Here is a 20,767-nt window from a genome sequence, read left to right on the forward strand (position 1 = left end):
CAAGACATCAGAAGATTTGAGTTCTAGCCTCTGCCCACAACTTGCTAGCTGCATAACTTGGAGGAAGCTAATTTATCTTGCATAGCTTCAGTTTCCTCATTTGTTTACTGTCCGAGGATTAGCCCTTCCTCACAGGGTTGGTGTGAGACTCAAGTAGGCTGTGAACTATAAATGGTTTGTTGTACTATTGTTATTATTGGCCAGAAGGATTGGGTCTTTTTAGACTATGTTTACCTAGAACACTATATGGTTATGATAGATCATCAATGACAAATTAATGAAAAACTATTATTGTAATTATGAATTCACTGTTAAAGCTCACAGGAATGACACAGAGATGGAGAAGATATGATAGTTTTCTTTAAACAGAGAAATTTAATAGACTGAAAATATCCACACTGGAATGCATATAAACTTGGCCTTGTAAGAGGATGCCTGCCTCCCACACATAGTATAATCCTGCGTCCACCTGCCAGGCTCACTAGGGACCCAGTCTCCACAAGGTACATCCTTCTAGCATCTTCCTGGTCATGGTATAAGGTGGGAAGGCAGAGCTATTAAGGTATCAATTCATGGGCTGTCCAGGGCCTGGCTTCAAATGGGCAACAAAGGTACAGCTCTTCCCATGCATGGGATGCATTTGGTCCTCATCCCCACCTGGGAAACAGGTCCCCAGCCCCAACTACCCATAGCAGATCCTGATGTTCACAGATCATAGTACTTCAGTGTCAGGATTAACACTCTAGATTCCCCCATCATCTATTTTTTTAATGCTTTGAAGAGAACCATGTTCTTATTATGTAAAATATTTTATCTGTAATTTCTATGCATTTGCAACATAGAACAATGGTTCAGAACATGCTCATGTCTCCAAATGGACCTGGGGGAATCTTTGTATGATTCCATTAACCATGCCTGTATGGTTCTTACCACGCTCCTCCATTGATTGATTGATAGATACAAAGGCAGATAATCAGAAAGTAACTATACAAATCTTACTTTGTTTGGTCTTCATAACATCCCTATGTGGTTGATGGCATTATTACTCTCATTTTGCAGAAGAAGTACCAATTTGACGTGTTCAGAAAGCCCATATGAAAGTGGAACCCTATTTCATCCTGACTGCCAGTACCATTAGATGTGACATATGTATTATGTGGTTATGAGGAAGAGACCACACGTCTGCATGTGCGCACACACACACGACATTTTTGGTCCATGCTACTAATCAAATGCCAAAAGAATCTTTGCTTAGGGCTTTGTCAACACTATCATTTACTTTTTAATCTGTTTAAATCACAGGAGAATTGTTCACTTGCCTTTCCCACTTGGATTGATGGGAGAAGTAAGGGCCTTTTGTGTGATCCCAGCCTAATAGCAGGCTACAGAAAGGGTTCCCTTTGCCCTTTCCCACTCCTTTTTCTAGAAGCCAAGGGATGTGCAGAGGGGGGAGCCCTGGATCAGACAGTAATGGGCTGTAATTGAGTTCTCAGTTTGTTTTAACTGCCTGGGTCTGATTGCCTGTGAAAATGGTTTGGTTTTGTACTCTTTGTGAGGCTGTGTCAAGCCCCATTTGAAATAACAAGTGCCTTCCTTTCTCTTGCATCTGCTCAAAGTAGGGATGAGTGGAGGGAGGAGGAAGAAGCAGGGGAAGCTTCCCAGAGACCATGAGCAATCAAGTACAGAGGTGAGTGTGCAGATGAGAGAAGCAGTGCTGAAAAAATGCCTTCAGGCTACCTGCAGTCTTGGCAGATGACAGGTGGAGTAAACATCTGGAATCTTCTAAACTTCTCCTCCAACCAGCAGGTCTCCTGTGAGGCCTGGTCAGGCAGGCACTGGATGAGATCTGACCCATTTCTGTGGACAAGGAAAATGCCTTCATGAGGGAAAAGTAGGAGAGGTCAGAGATTAGACTCACTACCCAGGGACACGACAGAGCCCACTGGAAAGCTTCATACCATCTTGTCCTGGCTGCTGCTTATAGAGGCAGCTCTCAGAGCTATGATCTCCAGTTCAGTAGACACCAGACACATGTAGCTAATGAGCACCTGAAATGTAGCTGAACTGAAACATAAACCTGATTCTGAGGGTTTAGTGTGATACAAGAATACAAGATATTTCATTAATATTTTATATTGATTCCATGTTCAAGTGATATTTTGAATATGTCTGGTTAAATAACATTATTATTAAAATTAACTTCACCTGTTTGTATTTGTAGGTGTCCATTTTCATACCGCTATGAAGAACTGCCTGAGACTGGGTAATTTATAAAGAAAAGAGGTTTAATTGACTCACAGTTCAAGATGGCTGATGAGGCCTCAGGAAACTTACAATGATGGTGGAAGGTGAAGGGGAAGCAAGGCATCTTTTACACAGGGCGACAGGATGAGGTGCTGAGCAAAGGGGAAAAAGCCCCTTATAAAACCGTCAGATCTCATGAGAACTCACTCACTCTTATAAGAACAGCATGGGGGTAACCGCCCCCATGATTCAATTACTGGGTCCCTCCCTTGACATGTGGGGATGACGGGAACTACAATTCAAGATGAGATTTGGGTTCAGCCAAACCATATCAGTATTTTGTTGTGACTAATAGAAAAATTACAATTATATGTATGGCTCACATTACATTTCTATCGGACACTGCTGGCGTAAAGACTCCCAAATCCAGCATCCTCCCTTAGGCTGCAGCATAGATAAAACAGGCTGGGCATTCTGCGCAATTTTACAGACTACAGCCTCTCGCTTGTCTCTCCACTTTGAGAAAGCATATTCGACTGAAAAGGAGTGAGAGCTATATCATATCATAGACGTTACATTAAAACTAATCTAATGTTTCAGAAAAGTGAATTTTTCAACATTGTGTTTTCGTTGTTTAATTAAGAACAAATTATTTATGAAATACAGGCCTCAGTGAGGCCCCTCCATAGCGGTTGAGATCTAAGTTAATTTTGTCTTGATGACTTCTAATCCTATCATCCGTAGGAGTCCCCAGTTCCTGCCAGTATTGAAGGTGGTATTGGCAGGTTAGGAGTTATGTTCTTCTTGTCTGTTGTGCCCCTTGGCCCCTGATTTTCTTATCTATCCACCTATCAACAGCAAATAGAAAAGTCACCGTCTAGAGTTTCTACCACAAAGAATCTACACACCAAGCATTTATGGCTTCAGAAGACTTTGGTGAAGATTAGAGCAAAGGGGGCTTCATGGAGAAAAGCTACATCAAGTTGTATAGACTTCTATCATTTGACTGGTGTATCAGTCAGTATTTGCTAGGCCTGCCTCACCAGGGTGTTGGGAGGCATGAGTTTAGAAATATATGAGTTATAAAGCTCCCGACAAATTTAAGGTCCCGGACAGGGTTGGCCAGAATGAAAAAGGTTATATTTCTAAGCTATGCAGGAGTTGTCAAGTACTTAGAATATACCCAGTAATGTATTTACAAATTGTGATGTGATACCATTTTGCAAGGTGTCCACCCTGAAAACAGGGAGACAGTGTATCATTATAACCAAATGACCACTAGGTATAATCACACTATAGAGGAAAAATATTCTCAGAAACTTCAGCTGTCAGGACTATTGACTTAAGAGAATCATAGCCAGATCTAGACTCATCAGAAATGCAGAAATAAGGAGGAAGAACAGGTGGGAGAGGAAGAAAAAAGAGGGAGAGAAAATGGATATTTTACGGCTCAATACTGGCAGTATATAAACAACCTCATAAGTTCTCTGACTCTTCAAAATATGCTGGGTGCAAACTGGCATGTTGTAGGTGCTTTAATTTTTTTTTCGAGATGGGCTCTCGCTCTGTTGCCCAGGCTGGAGTGCAGTGGCATGATATTGGCTCACTGCAACCTCCACCTCCTGGGTCCAAGCAATTCTCCTTCCTCAACCTCCTGAGTTGCAGGATTACAGGTGTCCATCAACACGCCCAGATAATTTTTGTATTTATAGTAGAGACAGGGTTTCACCATGTTGACCAGGCTGGTCTCGAACTCCTGACCTCAAGTGATCCACCCACCTCAGCTTCCTAAAGTGCTGGGATTACATGTGTGAGCCACGGTGTCCAGCCCAGTGCCTTAATCAATCAGGATATTTAATACTAGTTGCTAAAACAACCCCAAAATAAATCTCAGTGGTTCCACACCTCAGAATTTTCTCTCTCCTTCATGGTCCTTGAAATGTCAGATGGCTCAGGTGGGCAGCTCTGCATTGAGCATTTACTTGGAAATCCAGTTTCCTTGTGTCACATGGCTCTGCTAACTTAGAATCCTGCACTTACAGACACAGGGACACGGGAGAAGGAGTATTCATGCATTAAAGAAAAGGACCATGCATTATCTTCCCTCCTTCTCTCTTTTATTTCTTTTCTCTGTTCCTCCTTTCCTCCTTGTCTTCTTTCTTCTCTCCTTCCATTCTTTTTTTTTTTTTTTTCCAAGGAACACTTACAGAGTGTCCTGGCAGACATAATGCTATAGGAGTGGATGGTGAGTGGGAAGAATAATAGCCTTAGTGGAAGTTGGAAGTGGAGTTAATCCAGCACAATGTCTTCTTTAGGGTAGGAGATGGGGAGGGCCAGCATGTTTCCCTCCCACCTCAACAGATGGCCACCATGAGGGGCAGTGGAAGAATTTGCAGGCTTTAGTTGAATTCATATTGGATCACACGATATTATAACAAAATGAACATTCAAAATCAGCTCATTCAACTACTCATTTTATGTGAGAAGATGTTATGAGTCAGAGAGACAAGGCAGTTGCTGATGGAGCCAGAAATCAGGCTCCTCTTGGCAGAGTGTGGAGCTCCTCAGCAGCCTCCCCTCTACCCCTCAGTTGGAGAGAATTGTGGCCACAGCATTCTGCACACCTGCTATCTTTAATGTCACCTTTCCAGTAGTTAGCACTGAGTTCTTCACATGGCAACCTTCTGGCAACCCAAAATGTATCTCAGTTTATTATGTACTCCCAAGAATGGCTTTATGAGCCCTTAATTGCTGTAGTGAAGGCTCAGAGATGCTTGATATTCCAACTTGAAACACAGTCAGAGCTGCAAGAAATAGCATGGGTTGAACTAAAAAAAAAAAATGTACTTGACAATACAAAGGTTTCAATCCCCCAGGAGAGCATTTTCCGCCTTCCACATCCACATTGATGCCCTTGGTTTCCTTCCTTCCCCTTATACCAGCACCTCTCTTTCTTTGCTTTTTCTTATTTCCCCTAGTGCTGAAGGAACAAAGCTAATATTTGCTAAATAGTTACTGCTGGATACATGTCTATCATCATTACGACATTCCCCTGAGGTAGATACCATCGTCCCCATTTGGAAGATGAAGAAACCGAGGCTCAGAATGTGTATCTGCTGGATGTCACACAGCCAGAAAACGAAAGAACTGGACCTCAAAAAACTCTAGGCAGTCTGAATCCAGTGGCAATGCTAATTCTATCACTTAACTCCACCATGCCATTTCTCATTTTGCTAACACCATCTCTGGCTGTTAATTTTAATACCTACGTTTTCTTCACCCTCTCACTTAGTCCAAGAAGCCCTGGGCTTCATGCTTCATAGAAAAAGAAGCTACAAGACAAAGAGGGAAGTAGCTTTTATTTTCCTCTTAAATTATCTTTTGTAAAAATATTTCTTGTCATTTTTTTAGTTAATTTCCTATCTCCATATTCAGGATTTTGTCTATTGTGCCCAGCAACTTGTGAACTGCATAAGCAAAAGAGAGGGCTTATTAAAATGCTGTTTACTGTGTGCTTCTGTTCACTGTGCTGAATCAGGGCCATCAGCAGTCTAAGGGCCGTCCTGAAGGCAACAGGCTCCAGAAGGAGAGAGGCACTTAAGGCCCCAGTAGTGCCACCACCACCTTCCTGGCCTCTTGCATCCTGAATGCCCACCTTCAGCCACAACTGGCTTGGCCACTCTTTATCATGCATGTTGCATTTTTGCTGATATAACCCTTCATCTTTTGTCTCAAAGCCTGAGATACCCAGTGTCACCTCCTCTGGTATATCCTCATCTACTTCATCTCCCAGGTCCACCTTACATGTCACCCCATGCTGTAAGTCTTCCCTGATCCTGCTTAGAAAGACCCAATCTCTTTCTATACCTACCACTTGTTGTCCAATTAGCCCCTTTCAACCTTGTGTCACAATGGTAATACATGCTGCTTATTGCCCCTAGCAGGGTTTGACAGAGAAATAGGCATTATTGTAATTACACGGGCTTTGGAGGCAGAGAGAATTGGGTTCATATGCTGGTTCTTCCACTGGCTAGCTCTGTGACCCTAGACAAGTTATTTTAACTCTCCAAGTCTCAGCTCCTTCATCTCTAACAGTAAGGTAATAATATCTCCATCACGGGTAATACGGGTGCTACAATAAGATGAGGCATGGAAAGACTTTACAACGTCTGTCACATAAGCAGCTAGCAAATAGCAGATATCATTATGTTTGTAACTAAATAAACATAAGTTTGAATCCCAGCTCAACCTCTTACTAATCATTTGACTTTAGGTTATCTTCTTGAGCCTCAGATTATTTATCCTTAGAAAAGGGATAACAACACTTCTCATATAGGATTGGGATTAAAAGACGTCATACGTAAAAAGCATAGCACAATTCCCAACAGGAGATGTCAGCATTTATTAAAAGTTTAGTGAACACGTTGCTAAATTAATAAATGCACACAGTCATGGTTAGGGCTAGGGACACAGAACAGAACAAATCAGAGATAATTTTGGCGTATTCAAAGACTTACTCAAGTAACCAAATACCACCTGCACCCCAATAACTTACGGAAAAATAAAATGTAAAAAACAGCAACAACAAAAAACAGATGAATGGATATAGAAAATGGGGTACTTGTACACAATGGAATACTATGCAGCCATAAAAGGAATGAGATCCTATCACTTGCAACAACATGGATGGAATTGGAGGTCATTATGTTAAGTGAAATAAGCCAGGCACAGAAAGACAAACACCGCATGTCCTCACTTATTTTGGGGATCTAAAAATCAAAACAATTGAAATCATGGGGATAGAGAGTAGAAGAATGGTTACCAGAGGCTGGGAAGGACAGTGGGAGGCTGGAAAGAGATGGGAATGGTTAATAGGTACTAAAAGTAATTAGAAAGAATGAGTAAGACCTAGTATTTGATAGCACAACAGGGTGACTATAGTCAATAATTTAATTGTACCTTTTAAAACAACTATAAGATCATAATTGGATTGTTTGCAACACAAAGGGTAAATGCTTGAGAGGATGGATACCTCATTCTCCATGATGTGATTATTACGCATTGCATGCCTGCGTCAAAACATCTCAAGTATCCCATAAATGTATATACCTACCATGTACCCACAAAAATAAAAAACAAAAAAATGGAAAGTCTTGGGGGAAAAATCAAAGACTACATGACCACTTACTGAAGATCTTACAGGAAAATTCAAGCACAATAATTGTAAGAGCCGTGTAGGGAACACCTCCTAAATGTAAATATTTTACAACGGTATCTAATAGCCCTATGCAGCAATCATTATTACCCTCAACAAAGCTCCAACTTAGATTCAAGCTTCTCGCAGCTCCATGGTATCACCACTCATCAGGTGGGGGAATTCAGTTTTTGTTGAGAGTCAACATGCTGTTTGTCCAAGTGATGGAAAGGCACTTAAAACTAGCTTAAGCCAAAGGGGAACTTTTGGTTCATATAGTGTGGAAGAATATATAACTCTCTGGAAATTGAAAGAACTCTAAAAACCCTATGTTCTCCAGAAGCCCCAACTCTACCCACCCAATTTCCATCTGTTAAAATCTGCACATAATTCAAGTGCCAAATCAAATGCTATTTCTCTTCCTTCTCTTTTTCATTTTCCTTCCTATGAAATACTGACTGTTCTATCCTAAAATTCCCCTGAATACTTTGTTCATACATTTTGCTACATTTTGCCTTATATTGTAGTGGTACCTATCTTTGTATTCACATATAGGCCAGCTCAGTATCCTGAACATATTGGGTGCCAAAAATATTTTCAAATAGGTTAATAGATAAACCAAGAAATAGATTGCCAAGTACGTGGTTAAATAGGTGGATGTAAGTTAAAAATAGAACTAAATGGATAGATGGGTGAATAGACAGATGATAGGTGAGTAGATAGATAATAAATATATTGGTAGATGGAACTGTGGTTTGATGAATGGGTTGAAGGATGGGCAGATTAATGGGTAAAAGGAAGCATAATTTTATAGATGATAGATTGACGCACGATTTTTGGAATTGGCAGAAATATGGTTGATTGGATAGATGGGCAGAGATGAGGAGATGAGTGATTCAACCTCTGTATTTGACAGACAGCTTTCTCTGTCAAGTATGTGTAGAAATCTACTTTCCTCTTATATAAATAAAATACGCAACTGGAACAATTTTCCTTAGTTCTATTTTTTCGTGGTGATACTCTTAGAAGATATCAGGAGAAAGTTGCTATATCTTCTTTAGATGAAGTATGAAGAAATGCAAGGAAAGGGTTCACCTATTGTGGTTTTTATATTACACATTGTAATGTGTTCAAGTATCTCACTGAAGAGGAAAAAAAATAGATTTTATATAAATCTATGACAGTCCATTAATTTTGACTTGATCCTGAGATTCGGAGAGTGATTCTACCTACTTTACTAGGGATGGAAGAAAGAAGTTGGGGATGAATAGAGCGGGAAGATGAACTGGTTAATCACTTTCACTCATGAGGCAGAACGTCACTCCAAGATGCAAATCCTGCTCATTTCCTTTAACCCGCTGTCTGCTTGCACACCTGCCCCTGGGCTCAGCTGCTTCCTCTGCTTTGGAATGAGCAGTAGCAAAGCCGAACTCTGGAGCTAAGTCATCCAGAAACATCATACAAGTTCTTAGTACTAAACGTAGCACCAATGTTCTAGTCTGACTAAACTGAAATAGAGTGGAACCACCACTACCCTGGTATCAAATGTAATATGTTTCCGATAGGTTAAGCGTTCTTGGGGGCAGGCAAATTTAGGTCGGTGTCCAAATTATTTTTCTATTGAGTGAGAGACTTTTGTTTCTGTAAACATTATAAACGTGGTTCCTTCTCCCAGCTCCTCCCCACCAACACACAAAATCTTTCTGCTGAAACAACTATCAATTGTTGGAGAAAAACTTTGGTATCTTTTTGAATGCTGCTTTGACCTGGAAAGGTCAGTGATACTTGTAACAAGGACCTAGAACCACAAGTATAGCACTGAAGCTGCTGAGTGCCTGGAGGGCATTTTCTGATCTTTGTGAAACTTAGGTGTCAGTGTTTACAGTTTTACAGGGCTCAGAGACAAAAAACAAACTCCAGATTCTGCCCAAGGTAAGGAGTGCCTAGCATAGGATTTCCCAATAAAACCAAAACCTATAAAGCTTACATTTTCAGTATATGGTTGAATTATTAATAAATACCCATCTCCTGTAGGACTCCAAAGAAGTTTTCCCATCTCAGAAACTTCTGCTTAAATGGGGAGGAAAAGTTTCCCACAAGAGGTTATAAACAGAAACCAGCCATCATGCAAGTTGCAGTCACAATTCACTCTGTTGACCATCTAGCTATGAATTTCTTTTAAAAGGGTCCTACCCTTATAGATCCTGTCCCTAGGCATTTGGGAGAAACTTAGGTAAGTCTTTTCAGGAAAAACCCATCTCAAATTATTTCCAGAGGTAAAGTTGGAAAAAAAGTGCATATCTCAGTAAAGCAAAACACTAGCTTTGTAGCTTTGTGTAGGATTGTTTCCTCTCACTTCCCTATAGTTATCATCTTTCAAAATGTTAGGCTGTCCTCTGAGTGCAGAATAATGTAGCTTTCTTTGGAGGGAGAAAATAGAGTAGAAGGGTAAGAATAAGAAGGAGTGGAGAAGGAGGGAGAGGAGCAGGAGAGAGAAGAGGAGGATTAAAATGAAGAATACAGAAAGAAACAATTTATATGACTGCTGCTCTACTGCTGGACATAAGAGTGTAACCAATTTTGATTAATATACATATGGCTGAAAAGAATACCTTTACACTCAAATATTTGACTCTGTTATTTTTATTTACTTGGAATAATGTCCTAAAATTACAATTGCTGAAGTGAATAAACATTTTTATGTATTCTAATTCCCAATGAGATAATTAGCATAAAAGAGCCATCTGAACATCAATGAGGTAAAATATGAATTTGAGTCTTAACTGAAAATCCTCAAAATGGAAGCCAATATTCTGAGTTGCTAAAAAGCACTACTTGTTATCAGCTACTGTCCTTCTTTTTCATGTCTGGATCACTCTTTCCCACTTATGGGGACCCCCTTATGCCTCATTCTCTTACTACAAGTAGATCAAATATTGCCTTCTCAAAAAGAATTTTCTTGGCCCTCTTGGTTGTCTATATACTCCACACCCTCCCTTACTCATCCCCATCTTACTACTATATTCCTTGTGTATTTTCAGCCTTATACACTGAAAGATCAAAGAGAAAGATATTTGTATCTGCTCACTTTTGTAACCCCAGTGTTCAGAACAAATATGTAGGATATAGTGGAAGCTCAACAAATATTTGTTAAACCAATAGTAAATAAAGACTATTTTCCCTGCAACATCATCTTAATGAAAAGGCATTGTGTTGATTTTTCTTTGTTCACTAACTCTTTTAATCATCAAGAAACATATGTGATAAGCTCCACTTACATCCCATTTTACAGACACAGAAATTTTGCAAGACAAAAGAATTTAAGTAGGCCAGGCGCGGTGGCTCAAGCCTGTAATCCCAGCACTCTTAGAGGGCGAGACAGGCGGATCACGAGGTCAGAAGATCGAGACCATCCTGGCTAACATGGTGAAACCCTGTCTCTACTAAAAAATACAAAAAACTAGCTGGGCAAGGTGGCGGGCGCCTGTAGTCCCAGCTACTCGGGAGGCTGAGGCAGGAGAATGGCATAAACCTGGGAGTGCAGTGAGCTGAGATCCGGCCACTGCACTCCAGCCCGGGTGACAGAGCCAGACTCCGTCTCAAAAAAAAAAAAAAAAAAAAAAGAATTTAAACATTAACATAGTGGCTTTTACTCTCTCTCTATATATACACTATATATATACACACTATATGCGTATATATACACACTATATACACACTATACATGTATATGTACACTATATATACACACTATACGTGTATATGTACACTATATAACACACTATACGTGTATATGTACACTATATATACACACTATACATGTATATGTACACTATATATACACACTATACGTGTATATGTACACTATATATACACACTATATGTGTATACACACATATATACACATATACACATATAGTGTGTATATACGCACATATACACTATATGTGTATATATGTGTGCATATATACACACTATATGTATATATATGTGTCTATATATACATTATATACAGTATATATAGTGTATATATAGTATAATACTATACACATAGTATTAAGAGGAATTTGTGCATGCTATCTTAATTACATTATATAAAAACTATCATAGCAGAGTGAAGTCATGGAGAGAACATGGGATTTGAAATCAGGTCCCCTGAATTCCAGCTCCTGTTCTGCTTCTGTCAAGCTCTGTGACTTTGGTGGAGTCCACTTTCCTCATCCTTAATGTGGGAGCTCTTCCCCTTGTCTCACACCAACTTCATGGGGTTATTGTGAACATAATGAAGTTAATAAATGTAAAAGTTCTCAGCAAGCTCTAATTTGGCTCTATACAATAGTTCTATACAAATTCTGGCTATACTTTTATAACTATACCCTTAGGGGAACTAAGTCTAAAAGGCCTGAAGTTTCTGGGCTTCCACATTTATCTTTCTCTGCATATTTCATTTGTCTGACTTTGGTGGGCAGGATAATTAATATTAATATCCGGGCTTCATGAATTATGCACCTGAACGAAGACATTTTTCTTCTACCTTTCCCATCTCATACTTCATCGCACAGGCTCAATGAGCCTCAGCCACTAACAAAGGCCCTGTAGAAAATGAAGACAAGATGCATCCTTAGGATGGCAGAACATGTGGGTATCCCCCACCAGGCACCATCCACTGCCAGAAGACAGACTATATGCATGCATATGCTAGTATGCATTTAATTTCCAAGTGTGGATCTCAGTCTTCACAAAAACCCCATTGCATCATTCACCACCCATTGATTCAGTGCCTGAGGTTGGAAACCCCTCTGGTGGAAGCTTCGTTACACACTTGGTCAACAGTTTGTTCACAAGGTAATGGGCCTTGAGGAAGCACATTGAAGATGTTACTCCAAAGCAAAAAGAAAGGAAAGAGTATGTTTTCCTGGTAAATATAATGATGTTACTACCACATTTCTTCAGCAAGCAACAAGATGAGAAGTAGAGGCAAGTTCCTGTGTGGGCAAAATAATTCCCCTATGTCCCTTGCCAAAGACACACATCCTAATACCATGAACCTGTTAATGCATTACCTTATGCATAGGGCAGATTTAAGATTGCAAACAGAATTAAGGTTTGTGATCAGCTGACTTTGAAATGGATTAGTTATCCTAAATTACTCAGGTGGGTACAATGCAATCAAAACAGCTCCTAAAGGGCAGAGAGAGAGGGAGGAAAAAGAGACTCTGACAAAGACAGTGTCAGAGCCTCGTGATGTAGAAAAGATTCAACCAGCCGTTGCTACTTTGAAGATGAGGAAGTGGCCAAAAGCCAAGAAATGCAGACAGCCTTAAAAAACTAGAAATGGGACGAGCGTGGTGGTTCATGCCTGTAATCCCAGCACTTGGGGAGGCCGACGCAGGTAGATCACAAGGTCAGGAGTTCAAGACCAGCCTCGCCAACATAGTGAAACCTGGTCTCTACTAAAAATACAAAAATTAGCCAGGTGTGGTGGCAGGCACCTGTAATCCCAGCTACTCGGGAGGCTGAGGCAGGAGAAGGTGAAGGTTGCAGTGAGCCAAGATCACGCCACTGTACTCCAGCCTGGTTGACAGAATGAGACTCTGTTTCAGGAAAGAAAAAAAGAAAGAAAGAAGGAAAGAAAAGCAAAGCAAGCAAGCTAGAAATGGATTCTCCCCTAGAGCCTCCAGAAAGAAATTCAGCCCTGCCAAATCTAGATTTTATTCAGTGAGATTCAATTCAGACTTCTGACCTCCAAAACTGTAAGAGAATAAATGTGTTGTTTAAGCCAGTACGTTGGTGGTATTTATTACAGGAGGAATAGAAAAAGAATACAGTGCCACAATTCTGAATGTCATCTAGAAGTTTCTGATCAGAGAGTCTGGCTCATTGCCCTAAAAGCTATAAGACTAAGGTGATAAATCAATCTGGAAGTTAGAAAACAAAAAATACTATCCCTACCCTAAAACCGGTGAGCTGAAAGATCAAAGATTCCTCTCCGAACCTCCATTCACTCATCTCTGAGGGTTGAACATTGGTCTCTAGGGTCCTTATAGATATATAACCAAAACCTCCAGGAACGTTTTGCCTCTGTGACTGGTGACTATTCCCGATAGGAATGGAACCTCTCATGCAGCTGTGGAAGACTAGGAGACAAACCCCAAGACTGCCTTTAGAGACAGTGGACAAATACACAAGGCATTCCAGAATGTTGCAGCACTATGGTATTTATTGCTGTGCAACAAATTGCCCTAAAACTCATCAGGTCAAAGCAACACACATTATTCCACAGTTCCTGGGAAACTCTAGGCATGGTTTTGTTGGGTGCCTCTTGTTCAGGGTCTCTCTCAAGGTTACTATCAAAGTGTCAGTCAGGACAGCAGTCACAGCAAGACTTGACTGGGGGGAGAATCTGTTTCCGGTTTCGCTCATGTGACTGCTGGTGGGCTTCAGGTCCTTCCTGGCACCTGGCTGGATACTAGTTTTGAGCCACATGGCATTTTCATAGAGCAGCTCACAACAGGGTAACTTGCTTCCCTTCAAGTGAGCAAGCCACAATCTTTATGAGATCTGATATCTGAAGTGACATCTAATCCATCTCCTGCATTTTATTCATCAGGAGAGAATTTCTAAGTCCAACTCACAATGAGTGGGAGGGGATGACACAAAGGCATGAATACCAAGAGGTATGGCTAATCAGGGGCCACACATCTCAGTTGCCCTCGATAATATGTAGAATGATGAATCAGTGTACATTCCCAACTTTTGCAAAGAATAATGAGTTTCATTCTCAGATGAGGGAAAAAATCATATTTTACTATGGCTGGTTTGACCAAAAGTTAGGAGATAAATCATGAGCTTGAAGTCATGACTTTGAACTTCTTGAGCACCTGCCACCTTCAGCCTGGCATGGGACTGCTGAAGATGAAGGATAGGAAAATTTCTTCTGCATTCTCAGTACAGGCTGTCATTGTTTCACACCTAGATGATTGCAATAGCTCCTTAATGGCCTATTGCCTTTCAATATTGCCTCTTTCAACTCATTTTGCATAAAATAGCAAGGATATTTTAAAATAATTATGCTATGCTTTGGCTTAACATGTTTCAATGGTTCTCATGCACTCAGGATAAAGCCTAAAGATCTTTCCAGCCAACAAGACTAGCGTAATCTGACAGCTGCCTCTCTCTCCAGCCTTGTTTCACCCTTCTAATACTGCTTGACTACTGTTCTCTAACCACAGTCATCTCCTTTCAGTCCCTTGAACTTGTCAAAGTATTTCTTGCCCCAGGGCCTTTGTACATGCTTGTATCAGGTACATGCTTCTTTGAACCCTTATCAGAATAATTTCTACTTAGTTCAAATGCCGCATCTTCAAGTGATGTAATTTGTAATTATACACATGGCTTTACTGTTCAAAGCCTATCTCATTCATTCGACTCTATGTTTCAGAGGAGAACCGTATCTCATGCTTACCACTATGTATCAGTATCTTTAGTACGTGCCTAGCACATAGAAGCTTGACAAATAGTTTGAGTAAATGAAGGGAACCCAAGAGTACTGAAACCCTAGCTTGACCAGTCACACCTCCATCTTATAGATCTTAGAAGAATTATATACACAAAGAAAGAAGAACAAGGCAGGGAACTTATGTTAGATTTGAATAACCAACTTCTAATAACAAGAAACCCTGAGCTACATGTAGAACATCTTTATTATACTTGCTATCTCTAAAAACAGCCTTGAATCAATTAAGCTAAAGGTCTGCCATGCCTATTTCTTCCCATTCTTTGATGAAGAAGAATATTGCCCCATTGCTGAGGGCCAAGTTTGTGTAGGCTGCCTAGAGGCTGGCTTAGTCTAAGGCAACATCTATAGGCCAGGCTGTCTCTTGGGGGAAAAGAGAGCAGCCAAAAAGAAAACAAAGAGATAGGTGAGGCTGTACCATTATTGACTTGTAGAAGGAAGAAAGACAAGAGGTCATGGGTACCATGTTTTTATACCCTTGACAGCTCTATCCATTGGGATCATGGTCCTTATAAAACAGCCTGAAATCAGGCTAACCAGGTCAGCCTCCTCCTTCCAACTCCTCCTCCTTTTTGATGGAATCATCTCTGATCTTGATTCTGCTACATTTTGGGGGAGGATGAATGATAGGAACAGTAAAAGGGATGAATTGGAGCCTTGAACTCCTTTTCCTAGAGATCAATAATGGCAGCTATTGGAATATGAAACTCCTGTGTGCATGAAAAATGGAAGCGCCATCTTGAGCATTTTATTCTCTCCTCTTAGACCTAACACTTTAAAGTCTGAAGAGTAACTTCACATTTAATATCTCCTTTGATCCTTAAAGCACCTCGGCAATGTAGGCAATAGGCTTAGGTCAACTTTGCATATTTAAAAACATTGTCTGCATGAATCTATTTTGAAATAACTCAGTTTTTAAAACTATGATTTTCTTTCAAATGATACTTCCAAAAGGTATGAGGAGCTAGCTTTTTAATTAATTTATGCACATATTTGTGAAAACATTGAGTTTGCTTGTTAAAGATAAATCTTTTTCCCAAATATTTTTTTCCATTCTGCCTCATCTTCTCTTTACTCCACACTCTCCTTTCTTTCTTTCTTTTTGCTGAATAATTCAGTCCTAAGTCTATTAGGTGGTGCAGAAAGGGTAGGCATCTGCACCTATGGAGGAGGAAGCTACAGTAACCTTGAGTCCAGGGTCAAACACATGCAGCATATGGAGGGCCACAGGTGAAGGCTGCCTGGAGCAGGGTCCTGAGTCTTTCCAGGGTGATGGAGGAGGGGGCTTCCATGAAGAGGAATGTGTGAAATGTCAGGGTCTGAAGCATGTGGGGAAGTTATTATGTCAGGGGAGAGTCATCCCAAGTGGGTGTGGAGTCATCCATACAAAGAGGTCTCAGAGCCCAAGTGGGGGATTTATGTCTATGTGGGTGGTAGGGGGCTTGCCAAGCATGGGCAGCTGGAGCCTGAGCAGGAGGAAGAAGAACATGTCCATGAAGGACAATCTATGGAGGGTATGGAGGCCTAAGAAGGGGAAGGGCACCCTGGAGAGGAATCAGCTTATAGTGGGGAGTCAGGGCAGGAGAAAAGGGAGGAGGTGTGGCTTGGAAGGGGGTGCCTAAGATACCAATGCGTGGGGGCATCCCAATGCAGGGATGTCCAACCAACAGGGTGAAAGGGTATCTACACGGTGTAGTGTCCCCACATGAGTGATGGAATGAAGCAGTCATTGGTCCAGGGGAGCGGATGGCAGCAGAAGCAGAAGATTCGTTCCATACAAGGGGATTGATCTAATTAGTAAATAATGTAGAGATAGTGGGAACCACTAAAGGAGGGAGAAACAAATATGGAAAGGCAGAAAGCGAGAATGAAAACCACAGTTTTGTAATTACAATGGGAGTGAACTCCTGGTTTTTCCTATAAATAAACAGTGAAATGGTGTGAAAAGAAAATCCAAAATGGAACAGATCGTATCAGCAGTTATCTAAAAAGGAACTGGGAGGGTGTGAGGACTGAACCCCAGTCATGTACATTCCCAGATGTATTTTGACCTATTGGACTGGGCCAACTTGTAAAACCAGCTGCATTTGATTTTAACTATTTATACTGGACCTGATCACCAACCTCCTGAAGAGAGCTATGCCGAACTAGATGGATCATCAGAGATGTCCTAAGTTATTAACCAGCCATCATCAATCATGGGCTGCGCTAAAACTTTCCGGACGTGTAGTCGCACAGTAGCACTTCATAACTTCGTAATCTTGCCTGGACAAAACACAGTTCAGCTGCTTGCTAGACCTGTGTCTCCTGAACTGCAATTCCTAAGACCCCCTCCCCCATCAAAACATTTTTCCTTCTGTTTCCTGCTCTGCAGTGTTTGTTTTATTTATTAGTTGACAATAGATATAAATGTAAATGTATGACTCTGAATACATGCATTCCCTGGCTCTGTACACAGAGAAGATCTGGGACTAGTGGCATCCCAAGAACAGTGAACATACCTAGAGCTCACATCTTGGTTTCCTAATACTATTTTCCAGTAGAAGAAACCAGAGCTCCTTGGGAAATGGATGATTTCAGGGGCAGGGACAGGGGCAAAGTGTAAGATGAGCCTGGGTTATCTTGTGACAGAGAGAAATAATGTGGGCTTGTTAAAGGGGAACGAAAACCAGTTAGAATGGAGCCCTGCTGGCCCAATCAGGGAAAACCTGAGTATCAAGATAAGTAGTGACAGTGACACATTATAACTTTCTTATTTTATTGTATAACTTTATTATTATAGACTGAAATAGAAAACCACAAATCTGTATGGATGAGAATAACTTGAAAATTTGATGCCAATGACATATTTACAAGTGTCAAAGTACTTTGCCATACAATACTTAGTTACACAAGGAGGAAGGGTGACTTTACATTGGAGAAGTCTGGAAGACACCACCTTGATCAAGACACTAAGGTAAAGAAATGAGGCCGGGTGCAGTGGCTCACGCCTGTAATCCCAGCACTTTGGGAGGCTGAGGCAGGTGGCTCACTTGAGGTCAGGAGTGTGAGACCAGCCTGGACAATATGGTGAAACCCCATCTCTACTAAAAACATAAAAAATTAGCCCAACATGGTGGTGCATGCCTGCAATCCCAGCTACTCAGGAGGCCGAGATAGGAGAATCGCTTGAACCCAGGAGGCAGAGGTTGCAGTGAGCTGAGATCGTGCATCGCACTCCGGGCCTGGGTGACAGAGTGAGACTTCGTCTTAAAAAAATAAAAAGAACTTTTTTAAAAAAGTAAAGAAATGGAATCATTCACCACTTGGTGGGATATAGTAACAAAAACACAGCATTACTTCTACATTTCTGCCAAGGATGCATAACATAAATCTAAGCATAAGGAAATATAAGATAAAAGCAAACTGACAGACATTTTGCAAAGTAACTGACCTACAGTTTTCAAAAGTGCCAACGTCATGAAGTCAAAGAAAGACTGAGGATGTTCTAGACTAAAAAAGACAAAGATTACATAAAACTAGGTGCAATGCATCATTTATAACTGAATCCTTTAGCCATGAGGGAAATTATTGGGACAATTATAGAAACTTGAATGCATCTGTGGAGTGGATGGTGATGATATGTAAATGTCAACTTTCCAATTCAAGGGATGTGTTGTGGTTATGTAGGAGAATGTCATTGTTTCCAGGAAATACTAAGTATTCTGGGGTGATAGGGCATCAGGTTGGCAACTTACTCCCAAATTGTTTGGGGGGGAAAAGAAACACTGTACTGTGTTTGCAATTTATTTGGTAAGTTTGGAATTGTTTTGAAATTTGTTAAAAGAAAATTGGAGGGATAATGTTTCATTAGCTAACAAAAATGGCTTTTTTTTTTTTTTTTTTTTTTTTCCTGAGACCGAGTCTTGCTCTGTTGCCCAGGGTGGAGTGCAGTGGCGCAATCTCCTCGGCTCACTGCAAGCTCCGCCTCCTGGGTTCACGCCATTCTCCTGCCTCAGCCTCCCAAGTCGCTGGGACTACAGGCGCCTGCCACCACACCCAGCTATTTTGTGTGTGTGTATGTGTGTGTGTGTATGTGTGTGTATTTTTAGTAGAGACGGGGTTTCACTGTGTTAGCCAGGATGGTCTCCATCTCCTGACCTCGTGATCCACCTGCCTCGGCCTCCTAAAGTGCTGGGATTACAGGCCTGAGCCACCGCGCCCGGCCAGTCTTTGCTTTTTGACTGACAGCACTTCTAGGTTCCTCCCTAATAATCAGACATCCAAATTTGTACCAATGAATGTCTTTGATCTATCTTAATAAAAGGGTTGGGTTGGGGTGAAGGAATAAATTAGGCATTCCTTACACAGTTGGATAGATCAGTTTCCAATCTATGGAATTCCTGGGGGAAAAGAGGGCTTTAGTGATAGCAACAGCTAACAATTGCAAAGAGCCTTCTATGTTCTAGGTGTTATTCTATATTTATTAACTCTGGGTTAATACTTTCTAAAATCCTATGGGACAGGTTTTATTAATATGCATATTTTATGGACAAGGCTACATTGCTGGTAGGTAGCAGAGCCAAGGTTTCAAGCCCGGGCAATTTGATTTCTGGGTTCATAATTACTTTACTGGTAATAATTATTTTGTTAATAGTAGTTAACACTTATCAAATATTTGCTATGTCCAAGGCACAGCACTATGTAACTTACCTTGTTTAATGTTTACATAAGTTCTATCAATTAGGGTTTTTGGATGAGGAAAACCTGACGAATGACACCCAGTTAATAAGGGAAGAAGTGGGAATTCAAACCTGGGCCTATTTGACCCCAAAGCCTGTGTTTTAAGGTACCATACTATTCGGTTGGTCCAAAAGTAATCGCAGTTTTTGACATTGAAAGTAATGGCAAAATTTGCAATTACTTTTGCACCAACCTATAGCTTATGTATCTGCTATTGGAAAAGACAGAGACCCTAGAACTCTATCCAATGCCTTTCATGGTTCCTCATAGCATCTGGATGTCAGACTTTGTGCAGCATCATAAAAAAATAGATATGAGATTTGATCTTTGTCAGACTCTGTCAACAACTACCACGTTTAAATGACCCAGTACTGTGAGTGGTTGGTCAGTTTGTCAATGTATTTTTGAGCCACTTTTCCTAGCAGAAAACTGACTGTGAAGGTCTCCCTCACGGCAGTGATCACATGCTCTTATAATCCATCTTTTTCAAAGGCCAAGCTGATTAAAACCTCCTAACAGACAGCTAAGTTGCCTCCTGAATTTCCATCTAGTAGGCTCAAAAGCAGTTGTACTTAGTAGCTTGTACTCAGATGCTGTCAGTTACTAAATGAAATGCCTGGGAAGGGAAGACTTGATAAACACTTGTAAATAAGTGAAACTGATGTCAAAGGTAGCTCCTTCCTGTCATCTCAGAATTTCAACAGGGGCCCCAAAGTCCCATAATATTATAATAGATGATGGGTATCCTAACATCCTAAAAGGAAGTGCCAGAGCCCCTATTCAGGACTGAATATCAGGACACAATAAAAGTGGTTCTACCAGCAAAATCACTTATATCCAGCCTATAAAGATACTGCATTGGAAGTATTTTGGGAGAGGACTCTCCAAAGTCCTTTGGAGAGATTTTTGAGAGTGCTGTAGGGTCTCTCCTCTCCTCTCAAGGTAGAGAGAAGGGGCTCACCTCTTAATATTAAATTAGGTAAGAGAGGGTTAATGGGGCCACACGTAGAATTTGTCCTGTGACCCGGTGGGTTGAGGGATCATTAGGACTGGTGTGAGAGGCTATCATTGAACTGTAACTTCCGCTGGGT

At 40.8% G+C, this 20,767-nt stretch overlaps 1 long non-coding RNA gene across 1 annotated transcript in view; it reads right to left on the reverse strand.

Moving 5' to 3' along the window:
• The window catches only part of LOC135965310 (uncharacterized), a 288,369-nt gene that overhangs the window by 111,587 nt on the left and 156,015 nt on the right, over window positions 1-20,767 (reverse strand). Inside the window, exon 2 of the long non-coding RNA XR_010578217.2 lies at window positions 1,738-1,857. This is a non-coding gene — a long non-coding RNA (uncharacterized lncRNA). The remainder of the gene's footprint in view (window positions 1-1,737; window positions 1,858-20,767) is intronic.

Source organism: Macaca fascicularis, chromosome 10 (genome assembly GCF_037993035.2).
Source record: "Macaca fascicularis isolate 582-1 chromosome 10, T2T-MFA8v1.1".
Classification (NCBI taxonomy): domain Eukaryota; kingdom Metazoa; phylum Chordata; class Mammalia; order Primates; family Cercopithecidae; genus Macaca; species Macaca fascicularis.